The sequence below is a fragment of the Rutidosis leptorrhynchoides genome, chromosome 4 (assembly GCF_046630445.1).
Source record: "Rutidosis leptorrhynchoides isolate AG116_Rl617_1_P2 chromosome 4, CSIRO_AGI_Rlap_v1, whole genome shotgun sequence".
In the NCBI taxonomy this organism is placed as follows: domain Eukaryota; kingdom Viridiplantae; phylum Streptophyta; class Magnoliopsida; order Asterales; family Asteraceae; genus Rutidosis; species Rutidosis leptorrhynchoides.
The window spans coordinates 622,391,248-622,412,207 of record NC_092336.1 but is presented as its reverse complement, the minus strand read 5'-3'; positions in this window follow the sequence as shown (position 1 = coordinate 622,412,207).

Here is a 20,960-nt window from a genome sequence, read left to right as displayed (position 1 = left end):
ACCTTTCCTGTTTACTAATTTTGGCCACAATATTATCAACAACTTTTGATTTATATAAACCATTTTTTTTTTTTTTTGTGCTGCATCTGTTTCGATAGAAACATATCACCAAACCCCTTTCTTTTGCTATTGCTCTCCTTTGTTTTTATTCCATCTTTTCTATATTTATAGGATCCAAGAATACATTTGAATCACCATCTCTAGCATAAACCATTGCCACTCTTGCAACCATAACTGAGCCACCACTTCATCACACCACCATCTCCAACCCATGACTATCGGATAACCACTTTTGTTAATCACCACCAAAGCTCATCACCATTCAGTGATTTTGTTACAACAACCGGCCACCTCCTTCTACTCTATCTTATTCCTCTTCGGCGATCAAACCACCTTTTCTTCCTTTCTTTTCGTGACCTGCACAAAACGATCATTACCAACATCACATAATTATTCCTGCTTTTCCCGTTAAAACACCACCAACATAAACCACAATGGAAACGTTTATTTTTTTTGTTACCGCAAAAGAACTCAAACAAATTCATTTTTGTTACTGTAACTACGGTTACCATTTTCACAGTTCAAGTTGCAGACTTTACTGCTACTACTCGAATGTTGATGTCAAATAACCTGTTTCTAACTCGCTGTCATAAACAACCCGAACCCTAACACTTACTGCAGGTTACTACAGCTACTTTTCTATTACAAACCATCAACAGACACCAATGAAATACAAGGTACCTGCAACCTTCTACTGATTTTTGTTACACGATAACACCACACTGAGACTATCGAATCTGATTCTTTTCTGCTGCTGTTTACGGTCTCAAATCATCAGCACCTGCAAAAAAAAAAAAAAAAAAAAAAAAAAAAACAATCTTCACAATAACCAAATACCAAGTACACTATTAAGAAATTTCTAAATCTATTTTTTTACTCAAATCTAGAATCCATTGTTGTTGCTGGCAGTTCCTATATTGTTTCGATCTAGAACCAAACAATTTCATCACCTTTTCGATTAACATCATCAATACATCAAGAACAACAATCATCACTACTCTTGTTCGACCCAATTATAAATACAGAAAATTTATTGAGGGATGAAGGAAAATTAAAAGAAAAATTAAATAATAAATTACCTATATCATCGATTGAAAATCGATTACTTGATCGATTGAACGAGGGTGATGACAATCGACGACCTGCTGCCATCGAAGATTGTTGAGTGATCGATTAATTAATCGATGAACCTAGGAATTTTGAAATTCTTCTGCGGTTGTACTCTGTTACTCGATCTGCTTGTGAACACAACCAATAGCCATCGATCCCCTTTAAATTAAGTATTAGGTATTATAATTTTAATAATAATAATAATCATTATTAATTTTTATTACAAATTATTATTATTATTATTATTATTATTATTATTATTATTATTATTATTATTATTATTATTATTATTACTAATATAAATATTATACTCATTATTATTATTATCATTAAAATGAGCAATTGGATTATTATTACTATTATTTTTACTATTTTTATTATTGTTATTTTATATAACATTTTTAACATTTTATTTTCATTAAAAGAATTATCATTATTATTATTATTATTATTATTATTATTATTATTATTATTATTATTATTATTATTATTATTATTATTTTTAGTATTATTGTAATTAATTTTAGCAAACAAATGATATCTATACATGACAACTAGTATTACATACTAATATGTTTTCAACTAATATACTACCAATTATATTAATAAAACTTTAATTAAATTATATATCATATATTTATTATAAGTATGATTATATTTAAAGATACTAATTTCAATAAATTATAAAATATAAGTACACTTATCTGATTACATGGGATGTGTATTAATATATATGCAACTGATATAGGTTCGTGAATCCGAGGCCAACCTTATACGTGTTCAATGATGTTATATGTATTTTTACTACAAAATACAGTATGGTGAGTATATAGTCCCTTTTAAGCTCATATTTTTGGGCTGAGAATACATGCGCTGTTTTTATAAATGATTTACGTTATGGACACAAGTGATAAAAAAATAAATTATACGTTGAGTTGTACCATGGCATATTTCTTTATACTTGGTAGCTAATATTTACATGAGGAGCGTAAACGCGAATCCTGTTGATAGATCTATCGGGCCTGACAACCCCAACCGGGCTGGACGACCAGTTTTAAACGGTTGCACAGTACTTCGTTTCTGTATACTACAATTGGTACGGTGTAGTAGTTATTTAAGAATATGCTGCTGTGATTTAAATGTTAAGTATGGTTACCAAGTGCTCAACAACTTTTCCATACACTTGCGAGTGTATTATGTATGTATATGAAATCTTGTGGTCCATAGTTATAATGCTGCTAGCAATAAAACCTATATCTCACCAACTTTATGTTGACGTTTTAAAGCATGTTATCCTCAGGTACGAATTAAGTCTTCCGCTGTGCATTAGCTCATTTTAAGGACATTACTTGGAGTGGATCATCGCAATGGGACCAAATGTTGAAGATTTCATCTGGATGGATAAGGACGGGTCTTTACAGGTGGTATCAGAGCGTTGGTCTTAGCGAACCAGGTCTTGCATGAGTGTGTCTAAATGGTAGTTGGTTAGATGCACTAGTGAGTCTGGACTTGGACCTAGTGTTGTTAGGTTATATTAGTAAGTCTGGATTAGAACCTGGTGTACGTGTCAAAAGTTTTGCTTATCATATCTTGTCGGAAACCATACTTATCATCTTAAGTCTAGACACGTCTTACTGCATTTAGTGCATCGATAGTGTATAGACAAATTCATATCTTAGCGTATCTGATAATTCATATCTTAGCATATCTGTAGACTTGACTGACATATGCTGTAGATTCCTCTGTGGTTTGGAAATCTTTAGGATTATATATATATATATAGATATTCTATATAATTAGAATATCATTCGATATCCGAAAATCATTTCACATCAAAGATCTCTTCCATCCACCAAATTGCTCACTTGGAGATGAACCTGAAAGCACTTACCGGCGAACCTGTTCGAGAAATCATTTACCCTCTCATTTCTAGAGTATCCTGTCACGATTATATATTATCCTATATTTGAAACTTACTCACCTGCTCATTTCAATCGTCAATCATCTCGACATAATATAAGAAGTTAACGAACTACGTGCTCGAGTAATGACTTTGGAAAAATCTGGTGCGAAGGTTACAAACACCAGCAGCAGCACCAGCAACATAAACCGTACCACCATCATCAACGCCGACAATACTCTTATCACCTCAACCACAATCACGTCATAAATCTCAACGTCACTATCTGTACCTCGGATATCAACATCATACGCCTCAATATCATCATCTGTACTTCAAGTATAATCCTTGTTTTACATATCGTTCTACATCGATTAATTTCGTTCTACGTATTGTTCTACCTCATTTACCTTCGTCCGACATGGCAATTATGTAATCTCTAAAGTTTTGGAGATCATGTAATCAAGTGCTAACAATAAATCAAATGAGTATAAAATCTTATTGACTCATTAAATCCATAATTACATCTGAAGAAAATATATATGCAAGTATATTTTCATAAAGATCGTAATTAAAAATTCTTTCGTACAAACTGTTAATGATGAAAATATTTTAACGGGTGGGTAGTACCCAAGGAATATTTAAAATTCACATTAACAAGTTGCACTGTACATTCTTCGAATCTGATTCAACGGTCATTTACTATTCTACTTATAATCACCGATATACGTATCCGTTCATCACAGAATAACCATTTCCATTCAAATTTCATATTTGGATTTTTACCTATCCGAATCCAACAAGTGGCATAAAAAAAAAAAACATTGGACAAATTAAAAATTGTTAGAAACACACGGATTAACTATGATGAATATTGTTAAGATTCCACGCTAACTGTTCCGGCTAACTGTTCCCAGCTAACTGATTAACATTTAATTTATCGCAATTTACATTCTCGCAATTTTAATTTCTGCACTGTACATACTGTCGGGACACATGTACAACAATACGTCGGATTAATTCTGAGACAACACGTTGTATAATGGGTCATGATATATATTTATTTATTTTACGCATTTAAATAACGGGACACGTATACAAGGTTTCGACTTATCATATTGACCCATCTATATATATATTTCGGAACGACCATAGACACTCTATAGTTGGCTATACAGGGTTGAGGTGGATTCCAAAATACATATATACTTTGAGTTGTGATCAATACTGAGACCGGTGCACGGGTCACGATACGTATTATTTAATTCGAATATTATATATTAAATTATATATGAATCATTGAACTATTGAACTATTGGACTATCGGACTGCTAACTTTGGACAATTAAAATGAATTAAAATATTGATTATAACATATGAAATTAAACAATTCTTCAAGTTTGCCACTTGATTTCATTCTAAACCTCATTTGTACCTCGACAATTACAATTCGCGTTCAAACCTATTATGATTCTTAAAAACACCTCGATCGAGAAATTGAACCAGCCGCACCTCGTCTATGGAAGAAAGATTTATGCATACAGTTATGCACCTGAAAAACTTTCGAAATCGAAGTTATAGTTAAAACGTATCCGCGTCGAATTCCTCATCATTCATTAGCAAAAACAACCTTACAATTTCTTTTCAAAGTAGACAATTTTGTCACAGCTCCACTTCGACTTCTCAGTAAGACTATTCTTATTATAATCTTGATATATATATTTTGTCCTTTCGCCGTCGTTACCGGAGAACCTTTTATATTCCACCATACTACCATCAGCATTTAATCATCTAAAAACACAATTCTCTTGAAACCACCTCAGTTTGAAAACCAATGACCCAGATTCGTTAACTTTGAAAATGCTGACGAAGCAGTATGTTATAGATGGTCATAATGACCAAAAGTTGATGATAAAAGAAGGAAGTGCTAGAAACGCTCGATAGAAAATTTGGTACTGAAAACCGGATTGAGCAAACCATGAAGGAGACTCCGAACAAAATACAAGGACTAAACTTGTACATAAAGAATCATGACGATTCTGTAGCCAACACCTTGCTTCTGAATCTAAACCCTTACGGGTAAAACTTCATCATCATCCTTCGATATTAAAAATTCCAAGATGTTATCGTATCTTTCATTGAACATATCCTCAATAATTCCGAAAATATCTTCAAAGTATTCTCGTCCGATATTAATTATCTTTCTACGCTATCTGCGTTATGACATAAAAGAAACTGTGTTAGTTTCTAAATTCTAAAACCTTCGAGTTTAAAATAGGAATGTTCTGAAGCAGTGTTGGGAACTGATGCATGAATTATTACAATATAATGAAACTTGATCAACTTCATTATATTACAGTAAGTCATGTTAAGTTTCTAATGGAATGTGATGATTCATAGTACCGTCATCATGTGCCATGTTACACGGCTCTTACATTCTATATAAATTCTAAAAATATCAAGAAAATATTTCTTGATGATTCGGTCTTTCCAGGATATTCTGGTAATTCGACAAATCAAAATCGTGTCATTACCAATTCTTTCTTAGAACATTAACTATGTTCATTTCGAATTTCGTACCTACGAATTTCGGATCATTGCTCGCTTGACTTGAGGACTGGAAGATATAAAACCCAACAACCACCCAGAAATTACAAACCGTGTATATCAATACGTATTGCAACGTAAAGACACGGGAGAATTAAAAACATTATAATTCCAAGGAAATAATAGAAGTGAATAGATCCTTCTGGCAATAGATGAAAGAGAAGAATGACAGATATAAAAGTTAGAAGTATAACAAGAATCAGAACGGGATGGAGCATTTTAAAGAATACTTTAAGGTATGAATTGAGGGAGAAAGGATAGAAGATGTGAGGTATGGAAGTAAGGAAGGGAAGGAGGTGAATTTATAGTGAAATATCCGACAGGGAAATCAAGACACATTGCCGCAGTAAATCAAAGAAAATCCTGATCGCCGAAGAACCAAATTTTATTACATAAGATTTTCTTTAGATCCCTTAAATTCCGAAAATTAATCCTAACCACATCACCGGTTAAAATAATTCTCTATTTACTCGTTTCATCCATTTGTGATAGCTTCACTCGTACGCTTCATATAATCAAATCGTTTTATCTATATCTCTCAATAATGATAAAACTCCATTATTACCTCATATTCGTCATGAAAACATTCCTATTGTTATCCATGACAACCTCTATCAAATTTCGGGGACGAAATTTCTTTAACGGGTGGGTACTGTAACGACCCGGAAATTTCCGACCAAATTTAAACCTTAATCTTTACATGTTTCCGACATGATAAGCAAAATCTGTAATGTTGAGTCTAGAAAGTCTAAAATCTGTATTCATGAAATCCGTTACCCTTTGACTATGCTCGACGATTCACGAACGGTTGTGTGTAAATAAATATATAAATTGTTATATTGATATTATTACTAATATTATTATTATCAATATTAATATTATAAGTAGTATTATTATTACTACTCTTATTATTATTAAGTATCATTAATATTATTAACATTATTAAGAATTTTATGATTATTATTATCTTTATTAATAGTATTTATCTATTATTAAGACATTTATATTATTGACAATAATACTGAATATAATCAATCAAATGATTTCCAAATTCTGTTATAGGTTGACTTCAGTTTTTATTTTATTTTTATTTCTATCTGTTTTTTTTATGTCATAGATTGATACTGTTTTGTTTCATATTATATATACATATTTACATATGGGTTTAATGGACACAAACCACCACTATTTGATATTCGATCATTATTGCTAACATATTACTAAATATGTTTAAACATTCCAAGTATAAGACCCACCATCTTCTATTTTTCTGCCCTTACCTTTTCCAATTACTAAACCCACTAACTTAATTTCGCCCGTGATTGAGAATTTGCAATCAAGATTTCTAAGAGGTGTCCCTTTATCATAATTTATATTATATAAATAACTATACATGTATGATCAAACCAAATCAACTCACCACCAATACCTTTCCTGTTTACTAATTTTGGCCACAATATTATCAACAACTTTTGATTTATATAAACCATTTTTTTTTTGTTTGTTTTTGTGCTGCATCTGTTTCGATAGAAACATATCACCAAACCCCTTTCTTTTGCTATTGCTCTCCTTTGTTTTTATTCCATCTTTTCTATATTTATAGGATCCAAGAATACATTTGAATCACCATCTCTAGCATAAACCATTGCCACTCTTGCAACCATAACTGAGCCACCACTTCATCACACCACCATCTCCAACCCATGACTATCGGATAACCACTTTTGTTAATCACCACCAAAGCTCATCACCATTCAGTGATTTTGTTACAACAACCGGCCACCTCCTTCTACTCTATCTTATTCCTCTTCGGCGATCAAACCACCTTTTCTTCCTTTCTTTTCGTGACCTGCACAAAACGATCATTACCAACATCACATAATTATTCCTGCTTTTCCCGTTAAAACACCACCAACATAAACCACAATGGAAACGTTTATTTTTTTTGTTACCGCAAAAGAACTCAAACAAATTCATTTTTGTTACTGTAACTACGGTTACCATTTTCACAGTTCAAGTTGCAGACTTTACTGCTACTACTCGAATGTTGATGTCAAATAACCTGTTTCTAACTCGCTGTCATAAACAACCCGAACCCTAACACTTACTGCAGGTTACTACAGCTACTTTTCTATTACAAACCATCAACAGACACCAATGAAATACAAGGTACCTGCAACCTTCTACTGATTTTTGTTACACGATAACACCACACTGAGACTATCGAATCTGATTCTTTTCTGCTGCTGTTTACGGTCTCAAATCATCAGCACCTGCAAAAAAAAAAAAAAAAAAAAAAAAAAAAAACAATCTTCACAATAACCAAATACCAAGTACACTATTAAGAAATTTCTAAATCTATTTTTTTACTCAAATCTAGAATCCATTGTTGTTGCTGGCAGTTCCTATATTGTTTCGATCTAGAACCAAACAATTTCATCACCTTTTCGATTAACATCATCAATACATCAAGAACAACAATCATCACTACTCTTGTTCGACCCAATTATAAATACAGAAAATTTATTGAGGGATGAAGGAAAATTAAAAGAAAAATTAAATAATAAATTACCTATATCATCGATTGAAAATCGATTACTTGATCGATTGAACGAGGGTGATGACAATCGACGACCTGCTGCCATCGAAGATTGTTGAGTGATCGATTAATTAATCGATGAACCTAGGAATTTTGAAATTCTTCTGCGGTTGTACTCTGTTACTCGATCTGCTTGTGAACACAACCAATAGCCATCGATCCCCTTTAAATTAAGTATTAGGTATTATAATTTTAATAATAATAATTATCATTATTAATTTTTATTACAAATTATTATTATTATTATTATTATTATTATTATTATTATTATTATTATTATTATTATTATTATTACTAATATAAATATTATACTCATTATTATTATTATCATTAAAATGAGCAATTGGATTATTATTACTATTATTTTTACTATTTTTATTATTGTTATTTTATATAACATTTTTAACATTTTATTTTCATTAAAAGAATTATCATTATTATTATTATTATTATTATTATTATTATTATTATTATTATTATTATTATTATTATTATTATTATTTTTAGTATTATTGTAATTAATTTTAGCAAACAAATGATATCTATACATGACAACTAGTATTACATACTAATATGTTTTCAACTAATATACTACCAATTATATTAATAAAACTTTAATTAAATTATATATCATATATTTATTATAAGTATGATTATATTTAAAGATACTAATTTCAATAAATTATAAAATATAAGTACACTTATCTGATTACATGGGATGTGTATTAATATATATGCAACTGATATAGGTTCGTGAATCCGAGGCCAACCTTATACGTGTTCAATGATGTTATATGTATTTTTACTACAAAATACAGTATGGTGAGTATATAGTCCCTTTTAAGCTCATATTTTTGGGCTGAGAATACATGCGCTGTTTTTATAAATGATTTACGTTATGGACACAAGTGATAAAAAAATAAATTATACGTTGAGTTGTACCATGGCATATTTCTTTATACTTGGTAGCTAATATTTACATGAGGAGCGTAAACGCGAATCCTGTTGATAGATCTATCGGGCCTGACAACCCCAACCGGGCTGGACGACCAGTTTTAAACGGTTGCACAGTACTTCGTTTCTGTATACTACAATTGGTACGGTGTAGTAGTTATTTAAGAATATGCTGCTGTGATTTAAATGTTAAGTATGGTTACCAAGTGCTCAACGACTTTTCCATACACTTGCGAGTGTATTATGTATGTATATGAAATCTTGTGGTCCATAGTTATAATGCTGCTAGCAATAAAACCTATATCTCACCAACTTTATGTTGACGTTTTAAAGCATGTTATCCTCAGGTACGAATTAAGTCTTCCGCTGTGCATTAGCTCATTTTAAGGACATTACTTGGAGTGGATCATCGCAATGGGACCAAATGTTGAAGATTTCGTCTGGATGGATAAGGACGGGTCTTTACACACACACACACACACACACACACACACACACACACACACACATATATATATATATATATATATATATATATATATATATATATATATATATATATATATATAAATTTATTAGTTATATCCTTTTTATATATCTTTGTAGTTATTTAGGATTTATTCTAAACTTCATTAGAAACATATTCTTTATTTATGTAAATCATATCTTAACTTATATATTATATGAGATATTATTTTAATTATAGTAAATGTAATAAGTATCTTTTACGAAACTAATATTTATTTGATAAAAATGGTAGTTTTGAAAATAATGATTTACTAATAATAATAATAATAATAATAATAATAATAATAATAATAATAATAATAACTTTATTAATAATGATAATACTAATAATAAAAATGATATTGTTAATAATGATACTTATGTTAATAATAATAATAATAATAATAATAATAATAATGCTAATGATGATAAAAATGATATTAATACTTATGTTAAAAATAATAATTTGTATTGTTTTTAAAATAATAATAATAATATTAAGTTATTTTATTTTTATAATAAAATCAATAATATTGATACTAATACCTAATACTAATACTAATACTAAGTAATAACAATACTAATTATGATAATAATGATAAAAATAATAATTTTACTAATAATGTTAGTCTTAATGAAATGACAATTTTAGTTAATAATAATGATAATAATAATACTTACATTCCTAGTAATAATAATAATAATAATAAAAATAAATAAATAAAAAGAAAGCTACCTCCTAAGCCCTTCATAAAAAGAAATGCCTCGAGCAGAGCTCGAACCCGCGACCTCTCGCTTAACAATTACTACTTACTTAACTGATTTAATCCCATCCTAAATCTAATTAATCCTTATTTTTCTATTTCACTTTCTTCTTCCTCATCTTCATCTCAATCATCATTTAATATCATCATAGAACCTCAAATATACGTATTATCATCACAGCTCATTACCTTCGTTGTACAAAGAAACAGATACGAGTAACAGCAACACAACAGAATCATCATCGTACCCTATTCCTTATCTTCTTCATTCTTCATCAACATCGTTACCATCAATAATATGAAATTTCTATCATCATCATAACTATTCATCAACTTATCATTCATCATAAGTTTTATTATAACATCATCATAAACTTAATCTAATTCTAATCCAAACATCCTCGTTACTAATTCTTACATAAAATCACGATACTTATCATCTAATCTTATCAATAAACACGATCACTTCACCATCACCATTATCATGATATCAACATCAACGATCTTATGGTACGTATCCCTTGCCATCACAGTCCCGAAAATCTTGTACCATAATATCATTTTTTTTTAATAATAAACAATAACCACTTGATCACAATTATGCGTGATTATAAAAAATAATGGACATCGAATTTTTTTTTTTTTTGTGACCCATTTCGTCAACCATGTAGTGCCAATGATCGACCCACTAGCTTGATTATAATACGCCTTTAATTGGAATCCTAGAACCAATTGTCACAATTGTCGGTCACAAATGATTTCCTAGTCCCCACTTGATTATTCATTATCACCATTTATATATACTTACTTAACAAAGTTTGTCAAACTTAGAATTCTATCTTGTTGCTTCTTTAAACAGCTCAACCAAAAAAGAAAAAAAAAAGGCTGCAGTGGTTCGTAGATATGTGGCTTGTTCACGGTTCAAAACAGAAAACATAAGACAGCATCGACTAGCAAAAAAATGAGGTGGGTTTCGTGATTTTTTATCGTGTGATCAGTTAACGAAGAAGAAAGAAAGAAAAGAAATATATGAGGTGGTGATTCTTTGAGAGCTTAGTCGATCAACAATATCTAGCAGTTAAAAGTGATTATGGTAGCGGATTCACTTAAAGAAGAATTAAGGTTCAGTGGTGGATTTCGATATGATGAGTTTTGGTTTTTTTGTTGTTTACGAAGAGAGAAACAAGGAAATAGTGTAGTTGTGGTGCTCGAGAGTGATTTGTGGTGGCGAAGTAGTTTTAGATTAATTGCTAAACTCATTAGGTGTAAAAGGTATTATGAATTTGTTAGTTGATAACATAAGGTCAATTGGTTCCCTTTAACTACTGGAATTGATCAGATTAATTAATATTTGATTGTCGACAGGTTTACTCACTCGGGTACAAAAAGGAAGAGAAAAAATTTAAAAAAAAATAAAAGTTGATATCAACCCCTAACTGATTTTGGATATAAGTGTGTTTGATTTCGAATCTTACTATATGATTGGGGACATGAAACAAATTGGAGTACAGTTGGATTGACAAATTTTGATTCCCTAATAGTACGCAAGATTTTATATATTAGAAATTGATAATTAATTAAAAAATTTAAAAAATATTAATAATATAATTAATAATAATAAATATAATATTATCAAATAATACTAAAATTTGATATTAATAATATTATTAAAGTTAAATGTAATAAATTGTATTATTTTCTAATAACTATAATAATGATAATAATAAATTTATATTAATAATGATATTTCTTAATGATAATAGTAATAATATCTAATAATAATAACTATAATTAATAACAATTATAATAGTAATTATAACATTGATAATTATAATAATAACTATAAATAATAACAATTATAATAGTTCCAAAATCTCTGAGACTCAACATTACAGACTTTGCTTAACATGTCGAAATCATAAAAAGATTAAGTTTAAATTTAGTCGGAAATTCCCGGGTCGTCACAGTACCTACCCGTTAAAGAAATTTCGTCCCGAAATTTGAGTGAGGTGGTCATGGCTAATAATAAAAATGTTTTCATGACGAATATGATTTGATAAATAGAGTTTTATCATCATTGAGTAATATGGATAAAACAATTCGATTATTCGAAGAGTACGAGTGAAGCTATCACAAAAGAATGAAATGAAGAAATAGAGATTTGCTTTAACTTTTGACGTAGACTGGTTTGAATTCCGAAATTCCAGGGATTTAAAGAAAATCTTCGAAATCTAAAAGATTTGATTCTTCGGTAATTAAGGAAATTAGGATCCTCTTCGATTAAATGCGATATTCCGTCCCGATTGCTCTGTCGGACCTGTCGCTATAAATTCACTCCCTTTGTTTCCTTATTTCCATACTCCCATCTTCTATACTTTTTTTCCCAATTCGTATTTTTAAAACATTTTTCAATATGCTCCATCGAGTTCTGATTCTTGATCTACTCCTAACTTTTATATCTGTCTTTCTTCTTTTTCATCTGCCACCGAAAGAATCTATTTACTTCTACTATACTCTTGGATTTATAGTGTTTTTAGTTCTCCCGTGTCTTTACGTTGCATTAAATATTGATATACACGATTTGTAATTGATGTGTTGTTATCGGGCTTTATATTCTCCCTTTTATTTCGGAGTTCCATGCTTTTGTTTCTTCTTCCCGATTTCAAGTCAAGCGAATAATGGTACAGAATTTGTAGGTATGAAGTTTCGAATGAACCTGACTAATGTTCTAAGAAATAAATTGTATTAGCACAATTTGACTTGTGAAATTTCCAGAATTCAAGAGAAAAGCTAGAACTATCAAGAGAATATGTTCTTGATATATTTAGGGATTAGGTAGAATGTAAGAGTCGTGTAAATGGCACATGATGACGTTATAGTCTGTGAATCATCACGTCCCATTAGAAACTCAGCATGACTTACTGTAATATAATTACGTTGATCAAGTGTCATTATATTATACTAATTCATGCATCAATTTCTTTACATTTCTCCAGAATTCATTCATAAATTAAACTTAGATTTTACAGAAGTTTCCAATATAATGAAACACAGGAAACACGAAGAGGTATATAATTTCGGACAAGAATATTTATGAAAATATCCTCAGAAATATCGAAGATATTTATGATGATATTTTGGAATTTCCAAGTTCGAAGGTTGATGAAGAAAAATTTTTCGCAAGATTTTAACATGACTTCGGAGCAAGATATTCTCTAGAGATTTCAAGGATCCAGAATTACCTGGATTCTTTGAATATAGGGTATGGTCCTTGTATTTGTCCTTGGTCTCCTTCGTGGTTAACTCAATCCTTTTTCCAGTTCCAACTTTTCTGAGCTTTTTCAACATACTATTCTTTATCATCAAACTTCCGATGATTAAGGTCGCTTACGGTTGTCTACGGTTTTTACTGCTTCATTCAGCTTTTTTTCAATATTCAGAGTATTGATTTGTAGACTGAGTGCTTTTCAGAATTTCAGAATGAAAGATCATAATTCTAAGTGATAAATGTCATACATATAACTATTGATGTAGATATGCTGTGAGTTTTCAAAGTACTGATTGCTGATTTCAGGTAATTGGTATGGCAGTTCTCGTTACAAGATGCGGATGAGTATATGATAGGGTTTCAACGAATAAATATAATGATTTATCATAGAGATTTAAGCCAAGAAGCAACGAGGTTGCTGGTACGTCTGCTGGTAATATGGTGGAATATAAAAGGTTCCCTGGTAACAATAAAAGAGCATGCATATAAATCAAGGTGATAATAAGGTTGTTTCGAACGAAAAGTCGAAGTTGACTTGCTGGAGATGTGACAAAATTTGCTACTTTAAAAGGAATTACCAAGTTATTTTGGGTAATAATAATACTAAAGGAATTAGCACAGATACGTGTTAAACTTTTACTCAGATTCCAAGAGTTTTCAAGTGCATAACTATATTCATCAATCTCTTCTTACGTAGATGAAGTGCGGTTGCTTCATCCTCTCATTTGAGGTGTTTTCAAGAATCATAAAAGGTTTTAACGCAGATTGTAATCGTCAAGATACAAATGAGGTTTAAGATGAAATCAAATGGTAAACTTGAAGAATTATTTAGTTTCATATGTAATAATCAATATTTTAATTCATTTTAATTTGTCCAATGTTGGCAGTCCACAGTTGATAGTCCACAGTTAACAGTCCAATAATTCATATATAGTTTAAATTATAATATTCAAATTAATTAATACGTATCGTGACCCGTGTACATGTCTCAGACTCGATCACAACTCAAAGTATATATATTATTATAGAATCAACCTCAACCCTGTATAGAGAACTCGATCATTACTGCATATAGAGTGTCTATGGTTATTCCAAATAATATATATATATATATATATATATATATATATATATATATATATATATATATATATATATATATATATATATATATATATGATATGTCAAAACCTTGTATACGTGTCCCGATATTTAAAGTGCGTAAAATAAATACAGAAATTAAATGACGATAAATAAAATGCGTAAAGTAAATAACAGAAATTAATTGACGATAAATAAAATTGCGATAAATAAACTGCGATAAATAAAATGTAATCAGTTAGCTAGGAACAGTTAGCTAGGATTTTGTTAGCGTGGATTCTTAACAAAATGTTCTCATGGTTAATTTGTTTGTTTCTAACAAATTTTTATTTTTGTCCAATGTTTTCTTCATTATGCCATTTGTTGGATTATGATAAGTCAAAATCCAAATATGAAATTGAATGAAAATGGTTATTCTGCGGTGAACGGATACGTATATCGATGGATGTAAGTAGGATCGTAAATGACTGTTGAATTAGATTCGAAGAATGTACAGTATAACATGTTAATATGAAAGTTAAATATTTTCTCGGGTATTACCTACCCGTTAAAATATTTTCACCATTAACAGTTTGTACAAAAGAATTTTTAATTACCATCCTTATGAAAAACATATATACATGTATATTTTCTTCAGATGTAATCATGGATTTATGAGTTAATATGATATTAATCTCATTTGCTTTTTGGTTTGAGCTAAAATAAATAATCTCTAAAACTTTAGAGATTACATAATCACCGCATAATAGTTCTCCAATGAAGTTATGAATCAATATTTCATCGTTGATTCTTATTAGTACTCCTTGGTATCTATGGTAAATACGATGTTGATGCTCGAGGTACAGATTGTGATGTCGAGGTGTGGGATGCGGATGTTGCTGTTGGTGTACTGGTGTTGCCGGTTGTAATGACCCGGAAAATTTCGACTTATTTAAACCAATTCTCTATACGATTTATTATTTTGACACGTTAAACAAAGTCTGTTAGATTGAGTCTCAAAAATTTTAGAACTGTTTCATATATACAATTACCTTTGACTACTCTCGACGATTCATGAACAATTATATGTATGTATGTATATATATATATATATATATATATATATATATATATATATATATATATATATATATATATATATATATTATAAGATGTACAAGTAAAAACGACTTTTCTACAGTAAAAATGACTTTGCTACAGTAAAACACTATTTGCTACAGTAAACACTATTTGCTACAGTGAAACCGTACTTTGCTACAGTGCTACAGTAAACACTATTTGCTGCAGTGAACAGTATTTGCTACAGTACACACTATTTGCTATAGTAAATACTATTTGATGTCGACGAACTAGCAAACAAAAACGGATAAGGCGGCCATGCGATCGCATGGCAAAAACACTGAAAACTCATGCGATCGCATGAGCTACAGTAAATGGAAATATGCCTATAAAAGGCCAGTTTGCTCGACGAAGTAATACACATTTCAATCTCTCTGATTCTTACTTATATTTATATTATATTTATATTTTTAATTTTTAATTTTAAGTTTAATAATAATAAAGTATATTCGAGGGTGTTTTAATTCGGGTTTCAAACCGCTTTAAGCTAAGGAAATATTGGGTATTGTTCGGGGTATTGTTCTTGAATCCAAGGCCAACCATATAGTCGTCTACCATCATTACGTCTACGCAATTTACCTACAATATTGAGTCTCAATATTGAACCGTGAGTTTATAGTCTCCCTTTTTAAATGCTTTAAATATTTTTGGGCTGAGAATACGTGCAATTTATTTTAAACGCAATAAGACACAAGTACATACTAAATTCTACACTGAGTTAAACCGAAAATCCCCTAGCTTTGGTAACTAGTAGCTTCCAGTACATAGGATATGGACTGGTGGGCGCGAATAATTGTATATGGATCCATAGGGCTTGACATCCCCGTCCGAGCTAGAGCGCTAGCCTTTTAACGGACGTATGTTATTTGAGTTTATGACACGTTGGTTTGCGTGTATTAAAACGAATGGGGTAATTATCCTTATAGCGTTAAGTTTAGTTACCAGGGTGCTCTGTTACGTAGAATCTATTGATAAACTTTTGATGAAATCTTGTGGTATATCTTTATATATTTATGACTCGAGCAATTAAACCTATAACTCACTAACATTCGTGTTGACCTTTTTATCATGTTTTATTCTCAGGTCCTTAGACTGCTTCCGCTGTGATGTGCTTGTTGCCTGCATGAAGTCTTTCATGCTTTGTATAAAGTTTATTGCATTCTAAATAAAACTGCGTTGTGTAATAAATAATTGGAATGTGATGTCAACCTGTAAATTAAATACTTATGTATTTTGGGGTTTTGCTTATACCTAAGCACTCGCCCACATGATTATGACTTTCTATGTTTAGAAAGTCACGTATTTTAATGAATGCAATATTTTATCAAAACGTATCATATAGAGGTCAAAACCTCACTGTGGAATCAATGATTAACGTGTCGCGTCAATAGAAATTTTGACGGATCGTTACAGTTGGTATCCGAGCTTGAGGTCATAGGGAACCAGAAATAACATTAGTGTGTTTAACTGGTAATTGTTAGGATGCATTAGTGAGTCTGGACTATGACCATATCTGTTTTTACTGATTTTTGTTTATCATTTGGTCAAAAACATTATATGTGATATATTTATATGCTAACATAATTGTTGTTTCAATTATGTTATAGATGACTTCTTCTAATCCTATCATTTTGTACGACTCGGAATCGGACACTGAATCTATTATATCCACAACTGAAAAGGGCGTTCCAATACCTATTAAAGAAGAAATTGTGTTAGCCGGGGAATCTCAACTTCAGGTTAACCCAGAGGAGGTTCCAGCTCCACCCCGCTCTAGTTTTCCAGAGCCACAGTATCGTTGGCATGGACCCATGATCCCTGGAATAAACGAAGATCGTCCATTTCTAAATGAACATGGACATTGGGCCAGATACACCGCCGACGGGCGGGTTGTGCAAATTACGCCTGGCAGATTTCGATTCATGACCACCGGTACATATTCTCGTACACATGATTCAGACAGTACGTCATCATATTCTCCTACACATGACTCAGACAGTTCGTCATCAGACGAGATCAGTAAGGAAGAGGATTTCGCTAATGAAATAAAAGAAGTCACTAAGGAGAAATTCCAACTTGCTATAGATAATAAAAACAACTACAATAATAAAATGTCCTTAATTATTAAAAAGGAACAGGACCATTCGATCCGTAACCACCCTTATTGTATTAAACCCACTGAGGCAACGGGTACCTCAAAACCCCAACCAAAAATTAAATACACTGTGATGTCGAACGAGGTGTATATAAAATAGCTTATATTTTACTAGTAAAAACTATTAAATACGATACAATTTTACACAAGATATTTATTTATTTATAGAATGGATATACTTAAACCTTGCTACAACACTTATAGGCAGTGTACCTAATCGTACAGTAGTGTAGTTTTTAGTAAGTCCGGTTCGTTCCACAGGGAAATCTTTAAACAAAGCTCAACGCTATATTAGTTTACTTTTATAAAAATACAAATATATATATAAGTGATATTATTATTATAAAGGGGGGTTTTTTACCGTTTAATGACCGGTTTGTCGATTTTAAAACTTTAGTCGCAGTTAAAACCTAATGTAAAATATAAAATAAATACAAGACTTTAAATTAAAGCGTAAAGTAAATAACGATAATGAAATTGCGAATAATAAAAATGCGATAAAATTAAATTGCGATAATTAAAAGTACGATAATTAAAAGTGCGATTAAATAAAATAACAATAAATAAAAGTGCGATAATTAGAAGTGCAATTAAATATAAAATAAAGGAAATTAAATATGAAATAAAAGAATTATGCTTATTTAAACTTCCGTAATCATGATGTTTGACGTGTTGATTTTAGTTTTATGCCCATGGGTTAATTGTCCTTTGTCCTGGATTATTCAATATGTCCGTCTGGTTTTTGTCCATAACAGTCCATCAGTCATAAATATAAATTGCAAGTGTCCTTGTCAAATTATTATTATACCCGAAGTTAAATATTCCAACTAATTGGGGATTCGAATTGTAACAAGGTTTTAATACTTTGTTTAATGAATACACCAGGTTATCGACTGCGTGTAAACCAAGGTTTTACTACTTTGTTAACAATTACACCAATTACCCTTGAATGTAATTTCACCCCTGTTTTAATTATTCTAGTGGCTATTAATCCATTCCCGTGTCCGGTTAAATGAACGATTATTCGTACATATAAATACCCCGCCCATCGTGTCCGATCGAGTGTATATGGTAATTTATAGGGACGCCCAATTGTAAATCTTTATATTAACATTAACAAACTTTCATTTAGTTAAACAAATATAAAGCCCATTAATAGCCCATAGTCTAATTTCCACAAGTGTCGTTCTTTTGTTCAAACCCCAATTATGGTACAAAGCCCAATTACCCAATTTTAGTAATTAGCCCAACATCATGATTACTTCGTTTTAAATAAGCATAATAATAACTTAGCTACGAGACATTAATATAAATAGGTTGAACATAACTTACAATGATTAAAAATAGCGTAGCGTTACACGGACAGAATTTCGACTTACACCCTTACAACATTCGCTAACATACCCTTATTATTAGAATTATAATTAAAATTAAAATATAAATTATAAATATAAATATATTTACGTATGAAGAGGAAGAAAAAAGATGATTAAAACTCGGTACAAAACTGGCTTTATATAGGACCTGACCAGCAATCTCACTCCATGCGACTCGCATGGTTTTGTGCCTTTGGCCATGCGAGTCGCATGGCCACCCTGGATCCAGCCAAATTGGTTTGTTTTCTTCTTGCCGACGTAATATAATAATAATAATATATATAATATATAATTATATATAATTATATATATATTATATTATATTCTTGTGCATAGTAGACTAGATATTTTTGGTCCGTTGCGTCGGGCGTTTCTTCTTGGCTCAGGTCCCGGTTCCGGATTTTCGGACGTCTTCGCGTATTATTTTATATCGCGTACTTTGCGTCTTGTAACTTGTACTCTTGTCATTTTGAGACGTTCCTCATCAATATTTTGAACCTTTTTAGTTGTATCTTGTACTTTTTAGCTCTTTGGACCTTTTTGTCTTCAATTTGTCGAATCTGCCTTTTGTCTTCACTTTTTAATATTTAAACGAATATTGCTTGTAAATCGAACAATTGCAACTAAAAGCTTGTCTTTCTTGAGGAGTAATGCTATGAAATATATGTTCGTTTTTAGCATTATCAAATATTCCCACACTTGAGCGTTGCTTGTCCTCAAGCAATATTGTCTTGAAATACTAGAATCACTTCTTTATTCTTCACACTTTGTACATCAGTGATTTCTATACGGCGGTATAAACAATGACAGTAATGATGGTTAAAGGTGGGTGTGTCATCCACAGTTGCCTTGGGTTTAGGTCAACGACACTTGCAATCAAATAGCCGATTTACTTTCGGTTTCCAAAGCAAAGTGCACATTTGAAAGGCGGTTTACAGTCCCACATGACTATAAAAATTTAGATCCTTTAGGAAATAGGATCTTTATGAAAACATTTGATCTTTTGAAAATTCAATCTAGCTTTTACCCTAGATAAGTTTTCCGGAATAACCCTTTACCGGTGTTTGCAAAATATTTTTGTGGGTTTGGTGGGTTTCAGATTTGAAAATTTTAGCTCAAAACTTGCGGTTTTGTGTCACCCACTTGCTAACCTTGTATTTGGAAAGCAACACGTCCAGTTTACTTGTTCCGTATATTACCTTTCGGCAAACTACCGTCCGGTTGTAAAGGAAAGTGTTGAACAAGCAACTGTTAAGGCAATGTCCCGTGACATGCTTTTGATTATGGTCTATAACGTGTCGGACGCAATTACTATCCTTGGTAGGAGCAATAGTAAAGCTTACCCTTATAATTTGTCGGTTTGGCACAAGGTCCTGTCTTTGACCATGCTATGCAACCACCGTTCTTACGGTTGACACCCGATTTAGTTCAGGTGACCTA